The sequence below is a fragment of the Panthera uncia genome, assembly GCF_023721935.1.
Source record: "Panthera uncia isolate 11264 chromosome D3 unlocalized genomic scaffold, Puncia_PCG_1.0 HiC_scaffold_8, whole genome shotgun sequence".
Taxonomy (NCBI): domain Eukaryota; kingdom Metazoa; phylum Chordata; class Mammalia; order Carnivora; family Felidae; genus Panthera; species Panthera uncia.
In genome coordinates, this window is record NW_026057586.1 from 43,255,987 (window position 1) to 43,271,062 (window position 15,076).

The following is a 15,076-nucleotide window of genomic DNA, read 5'->3' on the forward strand; positions in this document are numbered from 1 at the left end:
AAATGCAGAAGGGCAAAAAGAGAATGTACAGTACCCCAAAGAAATAATGTTAAATTTATTAGGTGAGCTAATGCATAAAGATTATGTGAGAAAGGCTCTAATTTTTAGGGTTCAAACAATTTCAAAATCTTTAAAAATTTAGAAATATACAAGATGTAGTAAGTTAAAAATTTGGTTGTTGCTGTTTCTGTTTTCCTCATAATTGGGGATGAAATGCATAGTGTTTTATACTGCTGACAAAATGGAAAATTGTCACAATCTTGCTAGAAACCTATTTGGCAATAGGTACCAAGAGGTATAAAAATGCTATAGGCTACAGTCCTCCAAGCTAAAAAATAAGTAGATGGTATAAAAAATGGACACACAAAAACAACCATGGCTGGAGTATTTTAAAAAGCAAATTGTAAGAAACTTAAAATTGAATGATGAGGAAATGTTACCTAACATTTAAGTAGTAATTTTAAATTCAATGTACAAAAAGTTTTAATGACTTGGGGAAATGCTCCACAGCCCTCAGGCTCTTTTAAGTCCTCATGGGACAAACTTAATATTTATGTTATTATGCTAACCAATTTATTTTAATCAATATAGAATAGTTAACCTGTTTCATAACTAAAAAATCCATCAGGATAACGCTGAAATGATGTCTCTGTGACCTTTGACTACAAATCACCTCCACTCATTCTTTTGCAAGAACTTATGTATCTATTTAATCAAGTAATAAATTATATCCATCCTTGTTAAAAACACAACAAACCAAATCAGAAAAACCTAGATAACATGAAAGCTTCATTTACCATCACTCCAGACCCTACTCCTTTCCTCAGAGCAAACCAGACTCAGAGCAGGAAATTTAACTTTCCAAAAGTTCATGTATATGTAAAATATATATACATAAGTACATGTATGCCTATGTTATATGTGAGACCTATATATACACATATATAGTTATATGCATATACAGCCAAACACACATTATACATGTGTGTCCATGCATATATAAAAATACATGCACATACATACATAAATAATCCAATAATAGGTTCATGTAAAATTGCTTTCCATTTTCAAAGGTTTTATCAATTTATATCCTACAAAGTTTTTGCTTACATACTGGCCAAATACAGTCCTCATTTACTTCAAATTTTGTCAATCTTATGGAAGAAAAGTATCTTTGTTATTTTAATTTGCATTACCAACTGTAATAACTTTCATGTTTATCAGTATATCTTCAACAATAAATTGCCTGTTCATATCCATTGTCCATTTTTCTATTTAATTATTTATGTTTAATTCTTTATGTTTTTCCTTTTGATTTATTTGTATTTTTTTTTTTAATTTTAGAGAGAGCACATGCTCAAGTGAGGGAGAGGGAATCTTAAGTAGGCTCCATCCTCAACGCGAAACCAGAAGCAAGCCTCAATCTCACGACCCTGGGATCATGACCTGAGCTGAAAACAAAGAGTTGGACACTCAACCAACCGACTGATGGGGATGTGTGTTTTTTTCTTTTTTTAAATGAAGAACACCTATGTCCTGTTATTTTTTTTTTTTATGATTGCATTATCTTCCCCTAGTATTTTTACTATTTACACATTATATTTTCAATTCTTGTGTATAGTTCCTACAAAAAGATCCATTTTTACTAGATTTTTCCATTTGTTGCCACACAATTTTCCCATTATTTTTATTCAATGTTTTGATCACTTCAATATTAATAAATCGTCTCTTAATTTCTAATTTTAAATAAATAAATATTTAGTTAGATCAGACTTGCCAAAGTTGCATCTATTATATTGGTCTTTTTTAAAGAATTCATTTTCATTGTATGGTTCAGGACTAATTCATGATTTCCTGCCTTTATTTTTATTAATTTCTTCATTCTATTTTCTTCAGCTTTATTCTATTATTTTCCTAGCATTTTAATTCATATGTTAATTTCTTTTTTAAGTTTTTATTTTCAAATGTATATATATCTCTGAATTTAATTCATATGATATGTTTAAAGCTTTATCTTTCTTCTAAATAGATTTTGAGCTTTTTAGTAGCAAAATTGCCTGGCATGCCATCTGTGTTTTGATATTTACATACAGTCTGAGAGTTGCCTATTATTAGAAAATTTATTTTCATGATTAATATGTCTGGTCTTCTTTAATCTAGTTTTATGCTTTTTATTTATTGTACTTCCCTTACATTTTACTTTATTTAATTTTGCCCTTGCGATTTGAAAATAAGTATACTGTTTTCGTTTTATAACTGTTAAATTTGTATTTTTTAAAATATTGAAACCTGGGGCACCTGGGGGGCTCAGTTGGTTGAGCGTCCAACTTTGACTTAGGTCATGATCTCACAGGTAGTGAGTTCGAGCCCCGCGTTGGGCTCTGTCCTGACAGCTCCAAGCCTGGGGCCTGCTTTGGATTCTGTCTCCCTCTCTCTCTGCTCCTCCCCAACTCATGCTCTGTCTCTCTCTCAAAAATAAATAAACAGTAAAAAAAATTAAGATATTGAAAACTGGTGTCTCTACTTATGAATATCTATCATTTAAGAACATATCCTGACTGCTACTATGTAGAATGAGAAAACTACCCAATATTTTATTCCACTTCTACTCTTCCATATTTTCATTTTTTGTTGTAATCTCTATTGAAACCTTGCTTATCATTTCAAGCTACTTATTATTATAATTATTTATAACACTTTTGCATTTTTCCATTACTTTTCTTAGCACCACTTTCAAATTCATTGTTAAAACACTTATTCCACTGAAGTAATGAGTACCACTTTTAAGTTTTTGATAATGGTTTCCTTTCAGAATGGAATGAAGGCCAGCGGTTTAGTCTCCATTTCCTTTTCCCCATGTAAATGGAAACCATCACAACCTTTTCCCTTGTTAAAACCCCTTACAGAAGATCTTCAACCCAGTGTGCCAAGAATGGGTTACAGGAATGATGACAAGGGTCGGAATCACCCAGCCCTGTGGGCAGTTGAACAAACACCCTGGTCTTGGAACTCCACACTAGTCACCCGGCTGCAAACAGCCCTGAGCATTTACCATGCAACACTTCATTTCCTCTGCGATGCCACATTGCAAAGACCTGCTAGAAAGTCCTGCTATAAATGCTGCTCTATTGCTTTCTCTTCAAAGTTGTGGAAAAGTTTGAAATCCAGATGTTTTCTCCTTATTGTATTTAATGTATTTCTGCATCCTAGATATGTGTGGGTTTCTTTTTCATTGTTAAGTATCCGAGCTTTTATCAGAATGTGTTTATATTCCATTCCTTTTAGTAACATTTGACAAATCATGGGCCATTTAAGTTTACAGAGTAAGTTTATTCTTTAGTTCGGAATGTTTTCTCTCATAATCCTTTTGCATATTTCTTGTAGATCATTTATTCTAATTCTTCAGAAAAACAGCAAGTTTTCAATATTTTTCTGTTCGTCTTTTATATTTATCATCTTTCCATTAATTTGTTTTTACCTCTTTTTCTTTTCCTCTGCATTCTAGACAACTTCTTAATTTAATCTTTTTTGTAATTCTTGATCTTCTGCTATGTCAGGCCTGTTCTTTGTCTACAACAGGTAAAAATTTTATTTCTACTTTTAAAAAATTATAACATTTTTATTTACCGTACCTAACAACTTTTATATTACCTTATATGTCTTGGCACACATATTTTTTCATCTCTGTTATCTTATGTCCTCTCTTTCCTATAATATTTTATAAAATTTAATTGAGTTCAAAAATTTCTAGTGATGAAAGCTACAATGAAATATGTATATATTTGTTATGTATGTATAATTTATCTTTTCTTCTGGTTAACAAATCTGTTTATAACTTCCAATTTTTGTTTGTTTGTTTTTCTTTTACATTTGCCAAAACGGTGACAATTCCATGCCAGCATCTCCTTTTCCCCAAACAAACAACTATCTGATTTAGGCACTTCATTCTTTGATTGAATGCCATTGTCTTCCTCTCATTTGATCTGAAGTTGTAAAGTTAGTTGATTGGTTGTTTTTTCAGTCAACTAGAAGGCTGAGAAATACAAAGAACTGTAGCCAGTGGAAAGACTGCCTTTTAGTGTTCCTATAAATAGAAAAGATAAAAATATCTTTGGTTACAGGTCAGATCCTGTATCCTAGTGCTGTTACCTAGTGCTGTATCCTAGTGCTTTTTTATTTCAAAAAAGAATTTCTGTGTTTGGAAAAAAAAATAAGTAAATCTGTCAAAATCTGTTGTCACTCACCCTCTGCTTCTACCTTCCTCCACAAGATCTGGCCTCTGGCATGTCTATCCCCAAATTTCACCCGGTCCCCTTCAAAAGGAGGCCACACCACAGAGGAGCCTGAAGCTTTGGGCAGATACTCTTTTCCTTTCCAAAGTTAAAGCCCTAGAATATACACTTGAGTTTATTTGGATCCCAAGTCCATATCTTTTTCTACTACAGATAACTGGCCCTCACACTCATATGAACACCTTTAAAGAGTCTTCCATCCCCATTGTGCCCAAACATTGTTAAACTAATAGCTGTTTGCTTGCTCACTGCCTGCATGACTGCTGGATTGATTAGAGGAGCCCCTATTACTACAAGCAGGCTAGTGTTTGGGATGCCCCTTTCACATAAAGATTCTTATTGTTGATCATGAGGATTCCTGGAGCATGTGTGATTATATTTCAATATACCAGTCAATGAAAAACATGGTATCCCTATCTCAGTAAAAATTCCAACTATGTATTCTATCCAATCAAAAGTATCTGCTGGATTTCACTCTGTTTCTTTCAAGGTGATAAAAAGGTAAGTGATCAGTGGGGAATCTGTAGATACAGTTTTAACATGATGTTGAAAAGAAAGTATGGGCACCAGGTCAGACTTGTGACCCATTTAGGGTACAGAAAGGCCTTTCGTTATGGGATATTCTGCCCATAAGACTGAGTTCAGGGCTGGCCAATAGAATGTTATGCAATGATGGACACGTTCTATATCAATACATTTGATACACTAGCCATTAGCCTCTGGTGACTGTTGAGCACTTGAAATATGCCAGAATGACTGGCATACAGAGGACTGTATTTTAAATTTTATTTAATTTTATTTAATTTTAATTTAAATATCCACATATATTGTACAGCCCACAGCTAATCAAATCATTGACTTATTTTTAGCCAACTTTTCTCCCCTAAATCTAATCTCCCAATTATCCCCAAAGCCACTGGAGTTTATTTCAAAAAGATTTTGAAGCAGGTATTGCCTTTATTACAGTTTTTCCCTAAGAGATCACTCTCAATTTTAAAGGACATCGTGTATTAGGTCTAGAAGGTTGAAGGGCATTGACCTCTTCTCTCCAAGAATTCTGAGCCTTATCTAACAGTGAGGCCACAACATATCATCAAATATGAGTTAGCTGGAGGACTGGGACCCCTACAAACTTGACAAGAACATTAGGAAGGAACTGAGCTCTTTTATCTTCACATTGTTTTTTCTTCCCCCTCCAGAGTCCCTTCTATTCATAGAAGAGTTCTGAAGAGTTTACCATCACTGATCTCAGTGGTCCTCATCCTCCCTTCCCAAGAACCAGCAAGATCCGATCTCATAAAAACAAACACCGAAACCTCATGTTATTTTTTAAATGTGTGAGTCTTACTATAGTAGATATTCAATTTTGAATCTCACCGTGTCTGTAAAGTAGTGCATTTTCATTGTCTCTCACCATTTTCCACTTCTGAGTTTAAAAACAAAACGAAACAAAACTTTCTGCCTAATGACATATTTTATGCACAGCATGTGGTTATAATTAAAATAATACCATTCATTCCACATACAAACTATTTTTCATCTTGGGAAAAACACTGATTACTCCCAAGGAACATTGCTGCATGGTAGTTATTACTTCACCATTTCACAGATGAAGAGTGGGAAAAAGAAATAAATACAGACTAAAAGGAGTATCTGTGTGGATGCAAGAATCAAAGTTAGACGTTTAAGGTGTGTGATTTTTCATCTCAACCTCAGACCTGTTCTCTCTCCATTTAGGGTTGTAACCATAAATCACCCTCAATTAATTGTGAGCATATTTTACATAGTAAATCTAAACTCCTACCAACAGACAGCCTTCCTCTAACCAGAAAGAAGAAAGAAAGAAAGAAAGAAAGAAAGAAAGAAAGAAAGAAAGAAAAGAAAAAAGAAAGGGAGGCTGTAATTAGCCAGATCATCTTCTTAATTTCATCAACTATTTTGTTGACTGGTTCCATGGGAAAGACTCAGAAGTGGATATTTGTGGAGCAAGGTAATTGCTACTTCCTCCCTGACCTTGTTTTAGTAATCTAGAAAATATCATGAAACCACAAAGCTTATGCACCATCACGATTTACAAATTATCCACACACAAAAATGGCAGTTTCTGCCCCAAATTTCTATCACCTACAGAACCTGCCTCATCACTACAAAGATAACTATACATGATGGTGTGTGGATGGGAGGGCTTGTAACTATTTGGGAATCTTTAGGTTCATAAGGAAGAGGGGAACTTTTCTCAAAAGAAACATCAAATTTTCTTTTCTCACAAGAAAATAAGATCTTTGAAGATTTTACTTGAGTGGAGAATCTCAGTTATAAAAATCCTGTCCACGTGGGGGTGCCTGGGTGGCTCAGTCAGTTAAGCCCCCCAACTTGAGCTCAGGTCATGATCTCAGGGTTTGTGGGTTTGAGCCCCGCATCGGGATCTGTACTGACAGCTCGAAGCCTGCAGCCTGCTTCATATACTGTGTCTCCCTTTCTCTCTACCCCTCTCCTGCTCACTCTTCTCTCTCAACAATGAATACACGTTAAAAAAAATTTTTTTTTTAAATCCTGTCCATGTGGTTGTACCTATGCCCAACATATCTCTTTCCTTCCTAACTATACTTATCTTAGAAACCCTTTCTCTCTCTCATAATGGCTAAAATTGTGCCAATAGAGTTTTATTTCAGTGAATAATGTTCTTTTAAAATCCAAATTTTTGGAGAATATTATACATCTATCCCTTTACCAGTACTCACCAAGCTATATTAGAGAAATTCGACGTTAAATTTGTGGGGCAGCAAAATAACAATTATGTGCAATAGAGCAGACATATATGACATGGCAAATGTAGGCTGGTGGTCTTCAGACTATACCATATGTAATATCACATTCTAGAATTTGAGAGAAATGCACAGTGTGGGGCCCCACCCCAGAGACTCTAAATCGGCAGGTTTGAAATAGGCATAGGAATTTGCGTTCAGGCAAGTTTCTTAAGGTGATTCCATGCCTCATGCTCAATTCCAGGAAATGTTGTCCTCTGAAGGTGTGCACAGCACAATCCATGCACTCTACATGGGGCCCTGGGCATCGCTCATTCTCATAAGGGCTTAGGTAATTTGAATTAATGGAACATGGGGTATCATAAGGAAAGGGCTAAAATGGAAAGATAGCTGAATATTTGACAATGGCCCAGTGTCAAAGGTGTACTTTGCCATTTAAAAATTTCATTGAAGTTAGGCTTTGTACCCAGGAGAGTAGCAACCTTTTGTTTTCTTCCTCTTCTTCTTCATCCTCCTGCTCCTCTTCTACAAAACTCCCTATTCTCCCAGCCTGGAACCTGCTTTATATAGTTCCATATCACCTAGACAAAATAATTTTTCTATGTTGCCTTGGGAGTCCATCTATCATCTTTAACATTACTTCAATAAGAAAGCTTATAAAGTACAAAGAATCCAACACACATTTCCCTAAGATAGAAATTTAAATGCATACTAAAAAGAAACCAGACAGATAAGACTCCTAGAGAAAAATAAAGCAACTCTACATTATCAAGAAGCAGCATGTAAACTGATTAACTTTTCTCTCAAAAAGAAAAAAAATCAGGAGGAACATATTAGGGAGTCACTGCCACATTCTAGGGTTTCCCAAATCTTTGTAATTGTTCCTTAGAAAGTTTCAATTAAAGTGTTCTAAATTTTTAAAATGCAATATAAACTCATTACCAGATAAGCACAAAGGAATATTCTAAAGTCACTTATGAATGGATTTTGGATTATTCATCTGCTTCTTTCCATTAGGACAGCCAAACTGTAATTAATGCCTTTATTCCCGTGTTACATAAAGCGTGGAAGTCAGACGTGCAGCATCCGCATCCCCACCACACACCAGCTGAATCCAAATCTACATTTCAACAAGTTTTCTGGTGATTCAGATGTACATCAATACTTGAAAAGCACCATTCTGTCACATCAGGACTTAACCTCTGAGGGACCTCAGAGACTGTACGCTATGGGTACTCTCCGATGTTGGTGATATTAAGTATCCATGGGGGGGTCTGAATACTTATAGAGATTGTGACTTTAGAATGCATTTTCAGAAATAAATCCATTTTTATGAATGCAAGTTTATACAAGAAAGATGTTCTTGGGGCTCCTAGGTTGCTCAGTTGGTTAAGTGGCCTACTTCGGCTCAGGTCACGATCTCACAATTCGTGAATTCAAGCCCATATGGGGCTCTGTGCTGACAGCTTGGAGCCTGGAGCGTGCTTCAGATTCTGTCTCCCTCTCTCTCTGTCCCTCTCTCCTACCTCTAAGTCTCTCTCAAAATAAATTTAAAAAAACATTTTAAAAAAGATTTTCTTATTTACATTTTAATTCCTACTAACGATTCCTACTAAAGTCCTCAACTTGGTGGTTGACCCATGGGTAGTTACTGGCAGAGTCTCTTTTAAAAGACAGTAGGACCAAATATCATACTAGCTAAGGGGTTTTAATACATGTTCAAAAGCACATTTTACTGCAAAATAAATGCCTGTTCCACCCCTGTGCAGTAGTAAACCTAATAATTAGAGTGCCTGATGATTGGCCACTTTGTATGAAAATACAGAAGAGAAAACTGTTACATTGAGCATCCATAAATGTTTTTGGTTGTGAAATCCAGAAAGAAATTTTAATTGTTGGCTTCATAATTCCCCATCTCAAACATCCTAAACCATCAATAAAAAACACCAACAAAACTGTGAAAATACATACAATAAAGTGGGTGGGGGAGATGAAGCAAAGGATAAGAGGGTTCATCCATAACTGATAATTTTTAAATTTCTCTTTTTAATTTAAACCATTTATTTTGCTTGGTCACTGGCTTCCTAGAAGGTAGGCTCCAGATCCTCAAAACTGGGATTTGATTTCTGATAGCTTAATCCTGACATCAGCTATGGGTTTATCATGGGTCAAGGACAGAGTTTCTGTTCTTTGGGAAATATTTCCTTCACTTTATCCCTTAACTATAACTGTAGCCCATACCGAGCCGATCAGCATTAAAATATTCAGAGTTTTTAAAAGCAACATGCAAAAAAGTTTAAGTAGATGAACACAAAGCCATCAGCATAAACAATTTAAAACACTTTCCTTTAATGAATTCATTATGTATGTGATGAAAAGGCTTATTTTTATTCACCATAACGAAACACCAAAAAGACAATTTTGATGACCCAATTTTTGCTCATTTAAATTATTTTATCTTTAATTTATTTTGATTTACTGATTTCTTATTGGTAACTTTACATTATTCCGATTTATGACAATCTGATTTCTTCTCACATCATTCTTACATTGATAATTTCAATCATTTTAACAGTCTCTTTTCTAACATTTTGATATTTTCTAATCAACTACAGTATTGTAAGTAACCAACTTCTCACAGACAGGATTTGGACCTACCATTAGTATGGAAATGTCATATATTCAGCAGAAAAAGTTCACTGCTAGTATTATTTTTTGAAAAATACATACCATTACTTATATGAATAGAGCAAAGGAAGATAGATATTTGTGATTTGGCTCTTATAACTCAAAATCTTCATTTATGGTTTATAATTGCATATATTTAGTTTGGCTAATGTATGGAGGATAAATATAGCTAGATATAACTTTTGAGCAGAAATAAATATAGCTTGATTTATAGGACAATGCTTTTATTAGGAGTTAAAAGCTTAGCTATCTCTGTAAATACACAAACAGATATATGCAACCATGTGCAGTGGGTGTAGAGTCTATCAAGTAGCTTAATGTTATCAAAATACTCCAGTGATAATGAAACTCAAGCCTCAGAGGACAGTAAGAATATTATTCCATATAATGTATTATGCATCAATAGTTTCAGGCGGGCAAATCCTACCAGCCACTCAGGCCACCACAACAGTTAGTGAAAAGAATATTAACTGATTCATGAAATGGAAAAATAGAGAGAAGAAAGGGAAACCAAAGAGAAATCCCTACATTGCTCCTTTTTTTTCTTTTTTTTCTTTTTTTCCCCTTCTGGCCATTGTTTTCAGTCCACCCGGAGTCCCATGGTTCTACTCTGTAGACTCTATGCTCCCACCCTCCACTCTCCAAATCTGCATCTGACCCTCCCTCTGCCTCCACTTCTCTTCTTTCATCCTTTTTTTTTAATTTGCCATCAACACTCAAAGCCAAGTATGTACTTGTTGTCATTCAGTCCCAGATATTGACTTGTTAAAGCCTCTAATTCAAATCAATCCACTATTATGACCATACTCTAATTCCATTAGATTAATGATTAATATGTATCCCACAGCCTATGACATTAATTCCACCTGAGCAATATTCTTTTTTTTTCCTGCATAGAAAAAGTACTTTGTCACAAGCAACAAATTTTAAAGATTTGCTGAAGTCCCTTTGCCCTGTAATAGTATCTAGTTGTCATTTCAGGAAAGATAAATTGGGTCCATTATCAGGAAATAGTGGCTATTGCCAATTTTTAACACCAAAACTGCACCCTGATCTTCAAAATCCCTTTCTATTGATTTCTCTCATATCAGATTATGTTGCACAGACATATTTTACACAATTTAAGATCATTTATCTTTGCTTCATAAGAAATCGAACAGTTTTTATTGATGTTTACTCGGGGGCATGTGCTTCATTTCTCGTGTAACGTACGAAAAACTAATGTACTCTTAATAGCAGACAGATTACACAAATTTGCATGGGTATTTTGAAAAGATAATACCAAACGGGTTGAAGTAGCACAGAGAGAAAATTTTTTCAACTTCATTATTTTCCAAAGCAGCAAGATTACCAACCAGCTTTGCAAAACTTTCCCTGTTGAGCTTAAACATACTACATGCTCAAGTGTTTTAATTTGAATTTTTAAATATGGAGGAGGACTTGCTCCTGAGTATCAGGAATTTGTCAACTTAATTACACAATCCCAGTAGTTTTGTGAGGACACATTAGTAATTTCCTCCTGGCTTTGCTAGCCCCTTGCTTCCCAGCCTTGTATTCTGAAGGTCTCTTGCTCTTTGCTTCTCACCTCTTTGACTTACAGACTCTGCTGGGAAGGAGTTTCCTTATCAGGCACACATCACAGAGATATGTTAATATGCCTGCTCACCTTTTTATTGTTGCTATTTACCTAAAGACAAGAATTCCATGTAATTTTTAAAAACTGATTGTCAAAAATTAAATGTTCAATAGGAATGCTGTGGAAATTTTGTGAAATAAATTTGGTGGGTGCAATGGGGCTTTCTGTTCATTTGTAGTTCATTTTTTTAAAAAGCCTTAACATTTTAGGCACAGTGACCCAATGAAACAATATCACATGATATATGTCCATATACATGTGTGTGTATGTGCATATGCATATATGTATAAAAACATTCGACATGTATACTTTTTTTAAACGTGAAGAGAAAGAATTGAGAAGTAAGTCTTCTTACTCCTTCAGCTTTCCAGTTAGGACCTATCTGAGCTTGTTTTCCTACACCCTTTGTCTCCTGATAGCTGCTCCCATCCACTCCCCATGCCCCTTGGTGTGATCCAAGAAACAAAATGTTGCAATCCAATACTATGCCTCAAACAGTCCCCATCACACAGTAATGTCACAAGGATTATGAGAAAAAGTCATCCAAAATATAATTAGCCCCCTTTTGTCATTGCCATACAATGACATTTACAGTAGTCTTTTTATGATAAATATAAAGCATTCAACCCATACCTATTTTTTTAAAACAAGAGTACAATTCAATAGTCTATTGTTGAAACCTTAACTAGCTTTTGCAAGCTAGACTCGAAATTATACACTGAACCTAAATTATGTTTGAAATTGGCTCCTTTATATAGTTTAGAACAAATGATTTCCAGATGAGAGTCAAAACTCAAAAATAGAGCCTAGAATTCAGAACTGTTCTGTTGGATTATAGAATTTGTAGGCTAAGGCAAAATGAAGGCTCAAAATCTGCTGAAAGCATGTATTTTTGGTCTCTGCTCCTAGGAGAATGTTCATGATAGATGCTATGGAATTTCTGTCAATTCCTAAAATAACCAAATATTCTACTTTTGGAAACCTAAATAAATAAAAAGAAACGCAGCTTCTTTCACATAACAGCATAAAGTTAAAAATCAAAGTTTGGAGCTAAATCCATTAGCTGGAACAGTTCAGAGCAGATCGAGGCACATGGGCTGCATTGCCTCTATCCTCCCATTCCTTCCACGTTTTGGATTTTTTCTCCCTCTATTACCAGATGTATAGTCTCCTGCCTTGGGAAAGGGAAATATAAAAACAGTGCATGTGCTTCATGCTTTCACAGAATGTTTCTCTTTTCCCAGACCAAAAATGTTGCAGAATCATAAAATAATTTCAGATTCACATTTTTTGTGACTTTATCTATCCCTATTTCAGCACAGAGAATGTATGCAGTAGCTTACTGATGTAGAGACAATGCAATATAGAAGAAAAAGGCCAGAATTTTGATTTGGGAGAACTGGAGTTGAATTCCAACTACACTGTCTACTAACAAGGAAAAATCTCTCTGAGCTTCAATTTTCTCTTCTGCAAAATGAGAATACTACCTCGTTTTCAAGAATGTTGAAAGGGTCAAAACTAATGTACATAAAGTCAATAACATAGTCGTTGACACATAATAGGTGGTCAACGTGAGACCTGTTATGTTACTGGTATAATAGGAACAAACAGAATTCCCAGGCCTGAATTCTCATTTATTCTGCAATACCTCCCTGGATCTCTCTAGATCCAAGAGTCTCAAAGGTACCTATCATAATTTCTACTTATCTCTAATCTCCCTGTAAGAAGACACCCTGTTTCACTACAGATTTAGGTCTGCACTGGAACTTGGTAGTCACAATGCTGGAACAAATGGAAAACTAGCCACCCTCACATGGATCAGCTAAGCCACACATGACCTTTTCCACCTTTGCAGTGTTCCTTTTGACAAACCTTATCGTAACCTACATTTTAAAAGTACCAATAGTTTTTCATGCCTCGGCTTCATTGCTGGTGCAGGCCACAAGCTGTACTCACCTTGTGCCCCAACTCCCTACCCCCGACCTTAGCCAGGTCTTCTAGGCTCTGTGTGGTGGGCCTCAGGGTAGGGTGGCCAGCATGGACTCTGGAGGCTGGGGCTGCACCCCCTAGTTCGTATCTCTGAGACACTCGGGCCTGTGCGCTCAGAAGCCACCTTGATGAGGCCCCATGGCCCCAGGCCAGTCTGTAACATCACCTCTTCTGAATGTGCCACAAAGCAGATCCTTGACTCCCCACCCAGGCCTCCAGACCTGGCACAGAGGGACAAGGTCACCTCCTGCCTCACCTCCCTTTCGCCTTAATCACCAAGCACCTTTTCCCATACAGTCATTGACTGAGGAAGACTCGGAAACTGCCGGGCCACACAAGCCAAGCCACGGACGCATGGGCAATCACCAGAAGCAGCCAGGAGACCAGGGTAATGCGAGTGGCAGCCACCACCATAGGATCAACTTCGACAAATATCACCTACATCACTTTGGAAAAGTTGGTAGGAGGCATTACCAGGTAAAGAGGAACCAGAGCTCTGCCCAACTGATAACCTTGATACAGCGTGGACTTTAGTCGGTGAGCAGACACGGGTACATGCTGTCAAAAACAAGACTGGAGCTGCTCCCATCACTGATGTGGTCCGATCGGGCTACTGCAAAGTTTTGGGGAAGGGAAAGCTCTCCAGACAGCCTGTCATCGTGAAGGCCAGATTCTTCCATAGAACAGAGGAGAAGATTAAGGGGCAGTGGGGGCCAGATGCATCCTGGTAGCTTGAAGCCTTGTGAAGGGAGGTTCATTAAATGCTAACAGGTGCTTTTCAATCAATCAATCAAGTACCAATAAATTATAGATAAATATGTACCTGTGGTGCAAAGTCTGTTTGAATAAAAACTACACTAGACACACGAGGAAATAAATCTGACGAATCTGTCTCTCTTCCCCCACTATTTCTCTTGTCTTCTTCCTTGCCCCTTTCTCACCCATGGAAGGGCCAATTCTAACCTTACTCCACATCCCACCTCAAAGGTCACCTCTTCCTTGAAGTCTCAAGGGGCAATTCCAGCCTCCTTTACCATATCATACTACAGTTACATATTTTTCTTGGTACTTATTATTGGCAAACAAGTGCAAAGCTGTCGCCCCTGCAATTACACATGCCAGGAAGCTGGCAATGGCTTTCATCTTCTTCGTCTGTAACAGGAAGTCATCTCAACAGTCACATTGGCCGGCCACATACCTTCTGTTCCTTCTGTCATTCCCTTCATTCCTGACCTTTCGTGACCTGGCACTGCAAAGCCTGGAAATTGGTCTTCCTGCCTCCAGGTCTGCACCTCGGCTATTTTTCTCCACACTATTAACAGAATGTTCTGTTTAAAGTACCAATCTCATCATAGCACCAACTCTGTAGGTCTTTTTCTTTGCATTATCTACTTCATAAAATCCCAAGGCTGGGGCATGGCTGCATGTTCTGTCCTGAAAGGGGAGGTTAGGGCAGGGGCTGAGAGCTTGAGGTTCAGAACTGTGCTCTCTGGAGCTTACAGCCTGGCTCTTCCACTGGCCAGCCACGGGACTTGGGCACTTAGCCATTGCTTTTAGCTTCAACTTCTCCCTATAAAATGAAGATCTGGAGGGAGCATTAAGTGCAATAATGAATCTATACTGATGAGCAGAGGATCTCCCCCATATCAGTCGCTTGGCAAACGGTCATCATTCATAAAGCAACCCTCTGCTTGCAGCTCTACCCG

At 36.7% G+C, this 15,076-nt stretch overlaps 1 pseudogene; it reads left to right on the plus strand.

The window, feature by feature from the left end:
- The window catches only part of LOC125914326 (uncharacterized), a 34,039-nt pseudogene extending 19,933 nt beyond the window's left edge, over nt 1-14,106 (plus strand).
- Nucleotides 14,107-15,076: the final 970 nt, after the last annotated feature.